Genomic DNA, 14100 nt, shown 5'->3' with positions numbered 1-14100 from the left:
TTTTCAAAATTGCAACCACGACTTAGCCATTGACTTGTATTGAGCCCACTGTCGTGTTCCCACTCTGCACACGGTCACCATGGGGTTCCTGGTTACTTACCATGGGTAGTTCCTTGGGTCCCTGGCACTTTTATGTCTTCTGGGTACAGTCTTGACTTGAGTCATGGTCCGCATACCACTATTTTAGTCTCACTCTGGCGACCACTGTGTATTCGTGCTACTTACCTATTTCTATTGCAAAGTTTGTGTGCATTGTGTATATCTCCGGCTTGGAGATAACTATATGTGTTAGTGAATGTCTTATAAAAAATACATATTTTTCTGAGTACACTGTTCGGTTCTTTTTCACTTAATCTATACCAATAAGATTATGCTCTGGTAAAACAAGCTGCTTTACACTCCTTCTGAACTAAGCTTGAATGCTCCTCTCCACAGCCACCCCTTACAGAGCTTTCTAAGGTTCTCTAAGACAACTAAAATCACCACAGGGGTTGTCTGGATTGGTGCAGGGTATCCACCTCCATAAGTGTGCACCATATACTAAGCCAGCTTCTCACAACCTCATAATACTTTACTTCACAAACTACAAGCATACACCCACTCCCACCCCTACTTTACAGAGTACAAAAATGATGCACACCATGAACAAACTTCAATGACAAACATTCTCTCTTACCCCACCCAACACGTATACAGCAACACAGCAACTCTCTTTTAAACACCTTTCATCCATTGAACAATTTAGAACCTAACTACATAACACACATTCTGCACCACCACCCCTAACATATACATGTTCCACCTTATGCATACGCAAACAAAATAAGCAACATGCCACTCCTTACAACTTCACATCTCCATGTCTACTACGCAACAAGGTTACACTACAAAAACAACACAGCTCACCAATTCACTTTCAACCACCATCTCCACCAGCTACACACGCAGACCCATCAAAATACTTTCAAAGCCTGCTGGATAAGGAACATGATACAGAACAGCTACACCATAGCTATCCTCATACATCTAATACCAACACTAAGGACACACCTGCTACAAGCCCACAAAATACTTCTCACTCTTTCACAAAACAAATTCACACTATCACCAAAGCAAATTCTCTAAACTGTCTACTGATAAATGCTCTACTGCTCTCTAAAATCAAGCATCACATCTATGACCTCTCTGACACAAAACCTGACATACTCTTCATAACTGGATCATGGTTGGGAGATGATATGGCTCCATTCCTGCATGAAGCCGTTCCTCTGGGCTATCAAACTATCACGCAAAATCGTATAGGCAAAAGAGGAGGTGGCCTGGCTGTTGTGTTCAAGCAAACATTACATATCAGTAAAACTGACATCTCAATACAAGGTTGTGAGGCCCTCTTTACCAGATGCAACCCTACACCACCTTCCTCCTGTAGCTTCTTGCTGAATACAGAACTCCACCTAGCAATGCAACATTCCCAGACACACTTCTAGACACAGTTTCAAACCTGATAACACTACACTCATGCAGTCTGGTTGACCTCAACATTTGGTTTGACAAACTCAATATGCCCCCATCCAAAAACAATCATCATTGGCCTAGACGCACTGAACCTGCAGCAGATCTTCCACAAACTCACACACATTACTGGACACATCATAGATCTTTCTTTTGCAAATACATAACTAGTTACCTTTCAAACAATAACTCCACTCACATGGTCCAACATAAAACACAAAGCAACACACTTAAAATCACTTCACGTGCATCCACCTACCCACAGTGGAACAAACTCAATTTGGAACGTAGAAACAAAGCTAACATCCAGTAAAGATCTAGACACAAACAATTCTGTTAAAAGACTATGAGTGGCTACAAACCATACATTCTTGCTGAATCAGGAACACGCTGGAGGGGGTGCTGATGATGAGCTTACTCTTGCTCACATAATGAAGGCTTTAAACATACAGAGAGTGGAGGCGCAAGCTCATTATCAACAAGCAAGGGAGGACTCTGCGGAAATTAAAAAGGCACTATCTGAGGTTAATGCAAAAGTTCATCATTTAACAATGGACGTGACTGAGCTGCAACAGCGCGTCGCAGACATTGAGGAAGTTAATACTCAGGTCATTAAATCTGTTACTACTCAGGAGTCGCAGCTCGTTTACTTGCAGTCAAAGATTGAGGATATTGAAAATCATCAGCGTCGCCACAATCTGAGGTTTTTCGGGGTACCTGAAGGGAAGGAGGGATCCGATCCCCGTGCATTTATTGTTGACTTACTACAAAAAGCATTTCCAGAGTTGGGGGATTGGGACTTGGACACACAGATCCAAAGAGCACATCGTCTCCCCTTAACTCTAAAATCAAATGTACAAGCTAAACCGAATTTTTCAAGGCCCATCCTGGTTTTTTTGGTAATTTTTTATTACGGCAGGCTATTTTTTTAAAAGCTAGACCAATGGCACCTGTAAAGGTGGACTCCATGTTAATATTTGTTAGGTCAGATTTGTGTAAGGTTTCTATGGAGAAAAGATGGCAGTTCCGGCAACTTATTGATTCTTTTAAGCCATTATGCTCTCGTTTTTTTGCAAGAGCCTGCTAGGCTTAAAGTGGTAAGGGATGGTCGCTCATACTTCTTTTTAAATGAGCAGGAAGCCAAAATTGCACTTGCCAACTGGCATACTACTTCTAAGCCTTGATTTTTTATAAATACTGAGTTTAGATTGGTTAGGATGCATTTTTTCTCTCTGATTGATTTTTGGTTTCCGGGGGGGATCTTTGTGGTGTTATGTTGAAAGGTGTATATTAGTAATACAAGCATAATTTTTGGAATTTGAATATGGGGTTAAGGCGTGTTGGCAGGTTGATGGGCAAGGGGGGGTGGGAGCAATGTCCTTTATATGCTGTCGTTTAGGACAGCTTTAAGGGGGGTGATTCCTTTCTTTAGAAACTGGAGGGAGGGGGGTGAGATTTGCTGTAGGGGGAGGCAGGGTTGCTGGGGAGAAAGTCACAGGGGTGTTAAAACGGCACAAGAAACTCATGAAAATAAACTTGAGAAATATGAAGAGGAGGAATCAGTTAGTTTTTCTAGAAAATGAATCGATTGGAAATGGCTAATGTGAAATGTATGTGTTGGAATGTTTGTGGGCTGAATCTTGCTAGTAAAAGGCGATTGGTGGCTGAAGAGCTTAAAGGATTTAAGCCTCAAATTATTGGATTAGCAGAAACATTTGTTTTACCAAGATAGAAATTTGTTTAAACATTTAGGGTACGACTTGGTGGTATGTACCTCGCAGACAGTTTCTATACGTGGCGTGGCTCTTCTAAAAGATAGGTTTTATCAAATTACTGTACTGCGAACTCTTGCTGATAGCAGGGGTAGGTGGGCAATTGCGCAATTCCTTATCTTTGGTAGGAAGGTTACTGTGTCTATGGTTTATGGCCCTAATGTGGATTGTCCGGAGGTTATTTCTTATTTGAACTCCGAATTTTTGGACTGGGAGGGTGATCTTGTTGTGATGGGCGACTTTATTTGCATTTTAGATAAAAAACAATTGATACTACAAATGCATCTGCCCGATTTAGAATGGTTCAGGTTAGGGATGCGCTTAAGGACTTATTGCATATTCATCAACTGGAAGATGCCTGGAGAACATTGTTTCCTACTAATCCTGGATTTACTTTTTACTCCCACCCTCATAAACAATATTCTAGGATTGATATGATTTTTATTACAGGTCGGCTTTTGATTAACGCACATATGTCCGTATGTCCTAAAATAACTTCGGATCATAATCCTATTCTGTTGACGATACATTTAGGCTTATCTAGACAAGTCCAAGGTAAAGAATTCTCATTCCCTCAGCATCTGCTTAGTAATTCGGATTTTATTGATCATATGCATCTTACTTTAAAGGAATATATATCTAATAATCGTAATACATCTTCCCCTGCGGTGGTATCGGATTGTTTAAAAGCTGTGGTTAGATGCACCACTACTCAGTTTATAGCTAGACAAAATAGATCTAATAATATTCAAATAAATAATGAACGTCGGCAAATTTCTGAACTGGAGCAGCAACATGCCCGGGCAATCGCTACAAAAGATAGTAGTGAATCATTAATTTATGCTCAAATTATCGCAGTGAGAGCTAAATTGATTAGAGGGATGAAGGATAAGGCTGCTAATAATTTTATTAAGTTTAAATCTCTGCAATATGAAAATGGGGAAAGAGTCGGCAGAGTACTGGCTTATCAATTAGCGGATCGTAAGGCTAAATCACACATTAAGAGTATTAAAGGGGTAGACGGTATCACATATAGGAAAACTGAGGATATAGCAGAGCAATTTAGGATTTTTTATGATGGCCTATATAAACTATCTGGCAGTTTTAATCAGATGATAGCTGGGAAGTACTTAGAAGAAAGTGGTTTACTATCTTTGGAGTTATCTCAGACTTTGAACTTGGAGAAAAGTGCAGATCTGGAGGAGCTGAATTTAGCAATTAGTTCTTTGTCTAATGGCAAGGCAGCGGGCGAGGACATAATCCCTCTTGAGTTTTATAAAATCTTTAGGGCTCCGCTGATGCCATTCCTTCTCGAGCTGATTAATGATATACTTCAGGGTGGGGTGGCTCCTTTCTTGGAATCAAACTAATATTATGTTTTTTCTCAAAGGGCAAACCGGCAGAAGAACTGGGTTCATATCGACCGATTTCTCTTATTAATTCGGATGCGAAAATCTTTGCGAAACTTCTTGCTTCTCGTCTTTCTTTGTATATTCACCTGATGGTTTCAGATGAACAACATGGTTTTGTTCCAGGTAGAGACACGGTAACCCATATTAATACCGCGTATGCGGCTTTTGATATTGCCAGTCAAGAGGGTCATCAGATAGGTATGCTAATGCTGGACGCTGAGAAGGCTTTCGATCGAGTAGCATGGGGGTTTCTCTTGAGTACTATGCTTTCTTTAGGTCTCAGTCGAGGATTTGTCTCGGCGGTCCAGCAACTCTACTTTAGTCCATCTGCTGTTATTAAAGTCAATGGATTTACATCTAGCTCGGTTCAGATTCAGCGGGGTACGCGTCAGGGATGTCCGCTCTCCCCTTTATTGTTTGCCCTATATATTGAGCCTTTTATTAGGCATTTACTACAGAATATCTCTATTGCACCGGTAATACTCAACGGAATAACAGTAAAAGTTACGGCTTATGCAGACGATATTGCTGTGTTTACAACTAATCCCGAAACTGCAATTACGCAATCAGCTGAACATTTTGGTTCCTTTTCGGGATACAAGCTTAATATTAACAAAACACAATCGATCCTTAATTATGAGACTTTATCTCCAATACCACTTTTGGGGTTAACTAATTCGGCTATGTATCTGGGTGTTTGCATGAGCGGCCGTATTAAGGATTTTATGCTCCTAAATTATGAACCGCTACTTAAGAAAACTTTAGCGGATTTACGCAAATGGCATAAATTACCACTTACTATTATTGGAAGATGCAATGTTGTAAAAATGAATATTTTGCCGAAATTCTTATCTTTTTTGATCCATTCCTCTACGAGTTCGTGTCTTTTTTCAAGCGACTTGATTCAGCCATCGGCAGTTTTATTTGGGGTTTTCGTAAATACAGAAGAGCACTTAAATACATAAAATTGGCATATGAGCAAGGTGGATTCCTTCTTCCTGACTTCAAAACTTACTTTTGGTCAGCTTTTACTAATCGGATTCAGAGCTTACTTTTGGGACCTTATGTAACTAAAACATGGTTAGCGTATCAGCTTGCTGTTGGTTTCAACACAGGTTTTCCTTTACATAGTATGTCGGATCCTAATTACTTTAAGAGTTCGTTTTAAGACAGTCAAACATATTTACTATATCTGGCAAGATATTGCTAACAATTTTGCCATATCTGAGCTACATGAATTTATTGTTTTATGGGGAAATCCTCGTTTTCTGGATATATTTTCAGACTCCGTGTTCCGGCTGTGGTTACAGTCGGGTTTAATATGGCTTGGGCAGTTATATGATGATCATGGGTTTAGATCATTTGCTTCTTTAGAAGTGGAGTTTGGATTATCCCATAAGATGTTTTTTAAATATTTACAAATTAGGGATTATTTTCTACAAAGGAAGGGTTTATTTACACTACCTGACACTACAGAGGTATTGCGGGCTGTCTATAGGATCTCTGGCCGAGGTCAGATCGGGAAAATCTATAAGAGCTTCCGATCTGTTAGTGAAAGTGACAGCTTGTTGATAGCGACTAAACTTTCTTCTATGTTTTGTACAGATATTAATATAGAAGAAGTTACTGATTCTATGGCCATAATTAACTCTGCTGTTATCTCAATTAATTTAAAACTGCAACAGCATCGTACTATTTTTATGCTATATTATACTCCGAATGTTATTTCTAAATGGGTTACAGAGCGGGCATCAGTAAAGTTATTCTGCCCTAAATGTAAGGAATTTGCGGCGGATCTTAGACATATGCTTATAAAGTGTCCTGCTCTCACCTCATTTTGGCATGATGTTGGAAATGCTATCAGTCAGCTCGCTGGCAAGGATATACAATTAACGGAGAAGGAAATTGTTTTGGGTATGGTATTGGATTCAGGCCCTCTCTCGACTTTACTCGTGTTAATTTGTATTAGTACTGCTCGGCTATGTATCGCTCGGGCTTGGATTGACCCAGTATGCCCCAAGATTACTGATTTTTGAGTATTGTTGAGAGGGGTGTGTTGGAAACAGCCCACTCCCACTCCGCAGGGTGGTGGTGGACCTTCCCGACACAATGGGGTAGCTTGGCTCGAGTGGTCAGGAAACAGGCGCAGTGCTAAGCATACAATATACCCATACAATAACCATGCGTGCATCCGTTCCAAAAACGACTCTACACCGTAAAAATTATGAAAATATTCTTCTTTATCTTTTTCTCTTAGTTGCTGATTGGGAAAATAAATAACAATCACAATATACAAATTCTTAAATAGAGCAGGTCAAATAAATATTTGCTGTTTGCTGAAATAAATAGGGGTGATCATAAATAACAGGGCATAAATACAAGTGCAATATATACAGACAATTAAATACTTTGAGGTAATAAATACTGTACCAATAAATATTGTACACCAACAAGTCCTGTGGACCTATAAATACAGTGCAGCAATAAATAGATAAGAACTTAATAAATACAGTATCCCCAATAAATAATTAAAAGTATACAGCAACACTCATGAATCAGATGACACTTCAATTCTTAAGGGCTGATTTGGCCCAGGCACAGCTTGTAGGGTTGTGGAAGGCTTGAGGGGGGGGGCTACTCCCTGGCTGGGATAAGGCTGAGGCCTAAACTGAGGTAGATCAAAGGGGGGAATACCAATGCCCTGGCTTTCCTTCTCCACACAACCTCTCTAGGTTAGTCCCAGTTCACCCCAGGCACAGTCAGGTGGGTTTCAGCACCTCCCTAGCCCCTTAGAGTAGTCTCTCAGGTCTCCACAGGGCCTTAGGCGCCCTCTACTCCACTTACTGCCCCTTTCTGATGTTCCGACGCCGCTGGAGTCGTGTCGACGCCGTGAGGCGGTTCCGGTTCGGTCTCGGCGGCCTCTGCACAATGTCAGTTCTTTGACGACGCCGGTAGGCGGTTCCGGTCCGATGTCGGTGGCCTCGGTTCGATCTCGTCCCCCGATTCGACGGCGTCGGGCAATCTCCACTCGATGTCGACTTCGGGCGGCTCCGGTCCGATGGCGCACTCGGCTCCGATGACGTCGGCCGGCCTGGCCTCGATGTCGACTTCCGGCGACTCCGGGGTGCGATCCTCACCCCCGACCTCCGGTGCTCCTCCTCACAGGTTCCGGGCGACTCCGGAGTGCGATCCTCACTCCCGACCTCCGGTGCTCCTCTACCTTGGTCTCCGACGACTCCGGAGGGCGGACTTCACTCCTCCGATGACGCCGCTCGCTCGACCTCGGTACACTTCCTCCTCGACCTCTGGTATTCCTCACGACCTCCGTCGGCGCCCTCCTTACGACCTCAGGCGGCTCCGGGTACGACGTCTGCTACTTCAGTCGGCGCCGCTTCTCCACCTCGGGCTCCAGGTCTTCAGGCTACTCGACGCCGGACTCCAGGGAAACCAGGTCTCAGGTCAGAATCTTGCTGCTTTCTTGGTTCTAAGGCCTGTTCCTGCTGTCCAGGTCCTTAGGATGGTTTTCTTCTGTCTTCTTCCCACACAGGGCTATAGGCTGGGATCCATCAGTAGGGACAAGTATCAAGGGTGGGTTTATGGACCCCACTCCAGGCACAAGTTTCCACCCCTGCTGCTTCACTCCTTCCTCCTTTACTGTTGTGCTCCTCTCTCTTCACCAGTCAGGTGCCAACTGCCAGCTCCAACTGCCAACTGCCTCTCTTATCCTCCCAACATTCTAAACGGTTTCCAACTGTCACACAGTTCTGGAATCTCCTGGAAGGTTCTGGAAGGTGCTGGTAGGTTCCAGTGGATGCTGGTGATGTCATAGGAGGCCACCATTTTGTGCTTCAGGCCCTCAGACAGAAGTTTCAGGGGTAGCTAAAATGGCTCCCTGAATCTGTAGCAACACGAAAAAGTCTGGTGGTTCCCAAAAAGGAAAAATTCAAACAGGGTTTGAGGCAAAAGTGGGACAAAATAAATAATGATGAGGAGGGACCACCCAAAGGGCTGACAGGTCTAACACGCGTCCCCCCCCAGCTGAAAGTGGGGAGAGCTACCCAACCCCTTGGGAGTTCTCATCACTAAGGCGGAAATACCTTGAGAGACCGTCTGCATTGGCGTGGTCCACTCCAGGCCGATGTTCCACCTGAAAGTCCATCCCCTGTAGGGAAATAGACCACCTCAACAACTTGGGATTCTCCCCCTTCATTTGCATCAGCCAACGAAGGGGTCGGTGGTCGGTCTGAACCAGGAAGTGCGAGCCAAACAGATATGGCCGCAACTTCTTCAGAGCCCATACCACTGCAAAGGCTTCACGCTCTATTGCACTCCACTTCTGTTCCCTGGGAAGTAGTCTCCGGGATAGGAAGACCACGGGTTGATCCAGACCCTCTTCGTTGAGTTGCGATAACACTGCCCCAATGCCATGTTCTGATGCATCTGTCTGGACAATGAACTTCTTGGAAAAGTCTGGGGCCCTTAAGACCGGGGCCTCGCACATGGCTCTCTTCAATTTCTCAAAGGCTTGCTGACAAGCCTCCGTCCAGACTACCCGTCGAGGTTGTTTCTTGGACGTGAGCTCCGTGAAAGGGGCTACGATGGTACCGTACCCCTTCACGAAGCGGCGATAGTATCCCGTGAGGCCCAAAAATGCTCGGACCTCAGTCTGTGTCTTGGGGGGTTCCCAGGCCATGATGGCCTCGATCTTCGCCTGGAGGGGTTGCACTGTTCCCCTACCCACCAAGTGTCCAAGGTACACTACCGACCCCTGCCCGATCTGGCACTTGCTGGCCTTGATCGTCAATCCAGCTTGTCTCAGGGCCTGGAGAACAGCTTGCAGGTGCTGCAAGTGATCCTCCCAGCTGTTACTGAAGACGGCTATGTCATCCAGGTAAGCAGCAGAGAAACTCTCCATCCCGGTGAGGATCTGGTTTACCAGGCGCTGAAACGTGGCAGGTGCGTTCTTGAGCCCAAAGGGCATCACACAGAACTGGTAGTGGCCATTGGGCGTGGAGAAGGCTGACCTTTCCCTTGCTCCATCTGTCAAAGAGATCTGCCAGTACCCCGAAGTAAGGTCAAAGGTACTTAGATATTGGGCAGCTCCCAGCCGGTCAATCAATTCATCCGCCCTAGGGATCGGATGAGCATCAGTCCTTGTCACTGAATTCAGTCCCCGGTAGTCCACACAGAACCTCAGTTCTGGTTGGGCACCCGGTGGTGCAGCTTTTGGTACTAACACCACCGGACTGGACCAGGGGCTGCTAGAAGGTTCAACCACTCCTAGCTCCAGCATCTTAGTGACCTCACTATGAATGCTGGCCTTCACCTTGTCTGACATCCGGTAGATCTTGGACTTCACAGGTGGGCTGTCTCCTGTGTCCATGTCATGGACGCACAGGTGAGTCCTACCCGGGACAAGGGAGAACAACGAAGAGTACTGCCCCAAGACCTGGCGACAGTCCTCCTGCTGTTCAGGAGTTAGAGATGGGGAGAGAATCACTCCCTCCACCGACCCATCCTTCTCTTGAGACGCAAACAGATCAGGGAGAGGCTCGCTTTCCACGTCCTCTCCTCCGTCAGTCACCATCATCAAGATGACTTCGGGCCTCTCGTGGTGGGGTTTGAGGCGGTTGGCATGCAGCACCCGCAGGGGCTGTCGAGGGGTCTTCAGGTCCACCAAGTAGGTAGCCTTACCCTTCTTCTCCAACACCTCAAAGGGTCCTGACCAGCGATCCTGGAGGGCACTAAGCTCTCCTGGTTCGATCACCCACACCTTCTGGCCAGGCTCCAACTCCACCGGGTGAGCGTTGTGGTCATACCACGCCTTCATTACTGCTTGGCTGGCTTCCAAGTTGTCAGAAGCTTGCTTCCACAACTTAGCCATTTGGCTCCGGAAGGCCAGCATGTAGCTCACCACATCCTGGGGGAGATTTCTGGGAGTTCTTTCCCATCCGTCTCTCACCAGGTTAAGAGGTCCACGTACAGGGTGCCCATACAGAAGCTCGAAGGGGCTGAAGCCCACTCCCTTCTGTGGCACTTCCCTGTAAGAAAAGAGTAAACAGGGTAGGAGGACGTCCCATTTCCTCCGCAGGCTTTCAGGCAGACTTCTGATCATGCCTTTTAAGGTTTTGTTAAACCTTTCCACCAGACCATTGGTCTGGGGGTGGTAAGGAGTTGTGAACCGGTAGGTCACTCCACACTCCTTCCACATTGCCCGCATATATGCTGACATGAAGTTGGTCCCCCTGTCGGACACAACTTCCTTGGGAAAACCCACTCGGGTAAAGATTCCCATCAGGGCCCTAGCCACAACAGGTGCTGTTATGGTCCTCAGAGGTATTGCCTCTGGGTACCGTGTGGCATGATCCACCAGAACCAGGATAAACCTGTGACCAGCTGTAGTCGGTGGATCTAATGGACCCACAATGTCGATGCCCACCCTTTCAAAGGGGGTGCTAACGACAGGAAGTGGTTCCAGGGGAGCTTTCAGCTTCACCCCTGTTTTCCCACTGGCTTGGCAAGACACACATGTCCGGCAGTAGGTATCGGACGACACTTTCATCTGAGGCCAATAAAAGTGTGGGACAAGACGGGCGAAGGTCTTGTCTTGCCCCAGGTGTCCTGCCAAGGGTATCTCATGAGCCAACTCTAAAAGGAAGGCTCGATAACGTTGAGGGACTACCAAGGCTCGTGACGATCCATGTAGGGGTGCCTTGGGTTCACTGTAGAGGAGGCCATCCTCCCAGTAAACACTGTAGTTCCCTTCAACGTTCCCTGCTGCCTGGGCTTCGGCCTGTCGCCTCAGCCCCTCAAGGGTAGGGCACTCCCTCTGGCCCTGGCAGAATTCCTCCCTAGACGGGCCTCCCTCCACGTGCCACTCGGCCGGGATGGGTAGGTCCTCCAGGTTGGTAACGTCCCCCTCCGCAGACTCCTGGTCCACCACCTCCGGTGGCCTATCCGTCCTACGGGGTGGAGACGCCGAGGCAGGCTCCTCCTGTCCTCGGTTCTTCCCTTGACTGGCAGCTGGCTGGGCCTTTGTTCCAGGCTCCAGCCGGAATGAACTCCCTCTTCGGGTAGTCACGGACCTTGTGCTAACACAGGCCCAGTCAGGTGTACCCAGCATCTCGGTATGAGTCCGGTATTCCACCTCCTTCCAAGCGTTGTGCTCCATGTCATTGCCCAGCAGACAATCGACTGGCACGGCAGGGCTTACGGCAACTCGAAGTGAACCTGCAACCCCCCCCCATTCAAAGGGAACCTCAGCCACGGGATAGTGGCCGGTTCTGCCGTCAGCCATCGCGGCTGGGTGGAGTACATCGGGAATGACTTGCTCTGGAGACACCAGTTGGCTACGTACCATAGTCATACTGGCTCCTGTGTCTCTCAGAGCCTCCCCTCTTTGGCCATTGATGGTGATCCACTGCCCATACTTTGCAGTATTTGCGGGCACCTGGATCTTAGGAACCATCTCCCGTTCTCCCAGGGACACTAAAGTGACTCCCGCCCACTCCCTTCCCTTAGTTAAGGGCATCTCCTCCCCGAGCACTACACTAGCTACTCCGGGGGGCTTTCCTCCAGTGGGAGGGGGTGATCGTTTCTGACACTTCGGATCTCCTTTATAGTGTCCAACGCCACCGCACTCGTAGCAATGGACAACCCTTGGCTGCTGACTCTGGCCAGGATTAGGGTTTCTGGGTGGGTTAGCCTTAGAGGTGAATCCTGTTCCCTTCCCTTGGAAGTTATTTTGGGGGCCTTTGGAGAACTCCTTTTTCTTTTCCCCTCCCTCTTTCTTCTGGGGGGCGCCCTGTCCGGCCTTTTGAGTATCCCCTCCAGTCCCCCTTGTGGACACCCGGGTACTAGCCCAAATGTCCGCCTCCTCAGCAAGCTTCCGGGGACTGGTCAGCTTGCTATCCACCAGGTGTTGCCGCAGTTCAGGGAAACATTTCTCGAGTAGGTGTTCCTTCAATACTAGGTCAAACAGCTCCTCGTAGTTCCTTACTTCACTGCCTTGAATCCAACCTTCCAGTGCCTTCTTTGCATAGTCCAGGAAGTCCACCCAATTCTGTGTGCCCAGTTTGTGACTACCCCTGAACTTCTGTCTGTACTTTTCCGGAGTTAGTCCAAACTTCCTGATGAGCGCCAGTTTCATGGTGGGGTAGTGGGTTTGCTCCTCCTCTTCAAGGGCCAATAAAGCATCCCTACCAGCTGGAGGCATGTACTTATACAATCCCCCTCCCCAATACTTCACTGGAACCCCATGGGCCCTCAATGAGACCTCATAGGCTGCTAGCCACTTGGCGATGTCGTCACCCGCCCCATAGCTCGCTACAATGTCCTTTGGCAGGTAAGGTTTGGATTCCCTAGTGGACTCTTGGTTTTGGCTGCCACCATTAGGAACAGGTTGTGCCCCGATTCTCAAAATCTGAAGATCTATTTCTTTCAGTCGCAATTCATGGGCCATCCTCTGCTCCTCTTTCTCCTTTTCCAGCCTTGCTAAGTCCCATGTGAGCTGTCTCTTCTCTCTCCGGTCTGCTAACTCCACTTCGGATAAGCCCCCACTAGAGACAGTGCTGCCCTTCCTAGAAAGTGTCCTGGGCCCTGCGGACAGGTTCCCCACCTCAGGTTGGTACATCTCAGCCCCCTCGGGGTCAGGCTCTCCATCCCTGTCTTCTTCCTCAGCCTTGCTTTCCCTGCGTGCCTCCCCCCAAGCCCTTAAGCTGGTTTGAAGTGCACCCTTCTTTGCTCCTGGGGGACAGTACACCCCCTCTCGCTGGCAAAACTCCCTGAGTTGGGCCACAGTGTACGTGTATAGATTTTCAAGAACAAACTCCATCTTGCCCACTCAGGTTAGAGGACAGGTTTTGTGCAGTAACAATGCAGGGGGGTACCTTTAATAATACCTCCTCCCACCACCAGAGTAAATTTGGAAAAAACAAAAACCCACAATTAGGAAGGCCGCTGTGAGAAAACTCCCGGTGTAGGCCTATGGACTACCCACAGTTATTGTTGAGTATATGTAGGCACAGCTCTATCCCACCACTGAACACCAATTTATGTTGGAAACAGCCCACTCCCACTCCGCAGGGTGGTGGTGGACCTTCCCGACACAATGGGGTAGCTTGGCTCGAGTGGTCAGGAAACAGGCGCAGTGCTAAGCATACAATATACCCATACAATAACCATGCGTGCATCCGTTCCAAAAACGACTCTACACCGTAAAAATTATGAAAATATTCTTCTTTATCTTTTTCTCTTAGTTGCTGATTGGGAAAATAAATAACAATCACAATATACAAATTCTTAAATAGAGCAGGTCAAATAAATATTTGCTGTTTGCTGAAATAAATAGGGGTGATCATAAATAACAGGGCATAAATACAAGTGCAATATATACAGACAATTAA

This window comes from Triturus cristatus, chromosome 5_1, assembly GCF_964204655.1.
Source record: "Triturus cristatus chromosome 5_1, aTriCri1.1, whole genome shotgun sequence".
NCBI classification, from domain to species: Eukaryota; Metazoa; Chordata; class Amphibia; order Caudata; family Salamandridae; genus Triturus; species Triturus cristatus.
The sequence above is the reverse complement of the archived record's forward strand: the minus strand, read 5'-3'. Positions refer to the sequence as shown.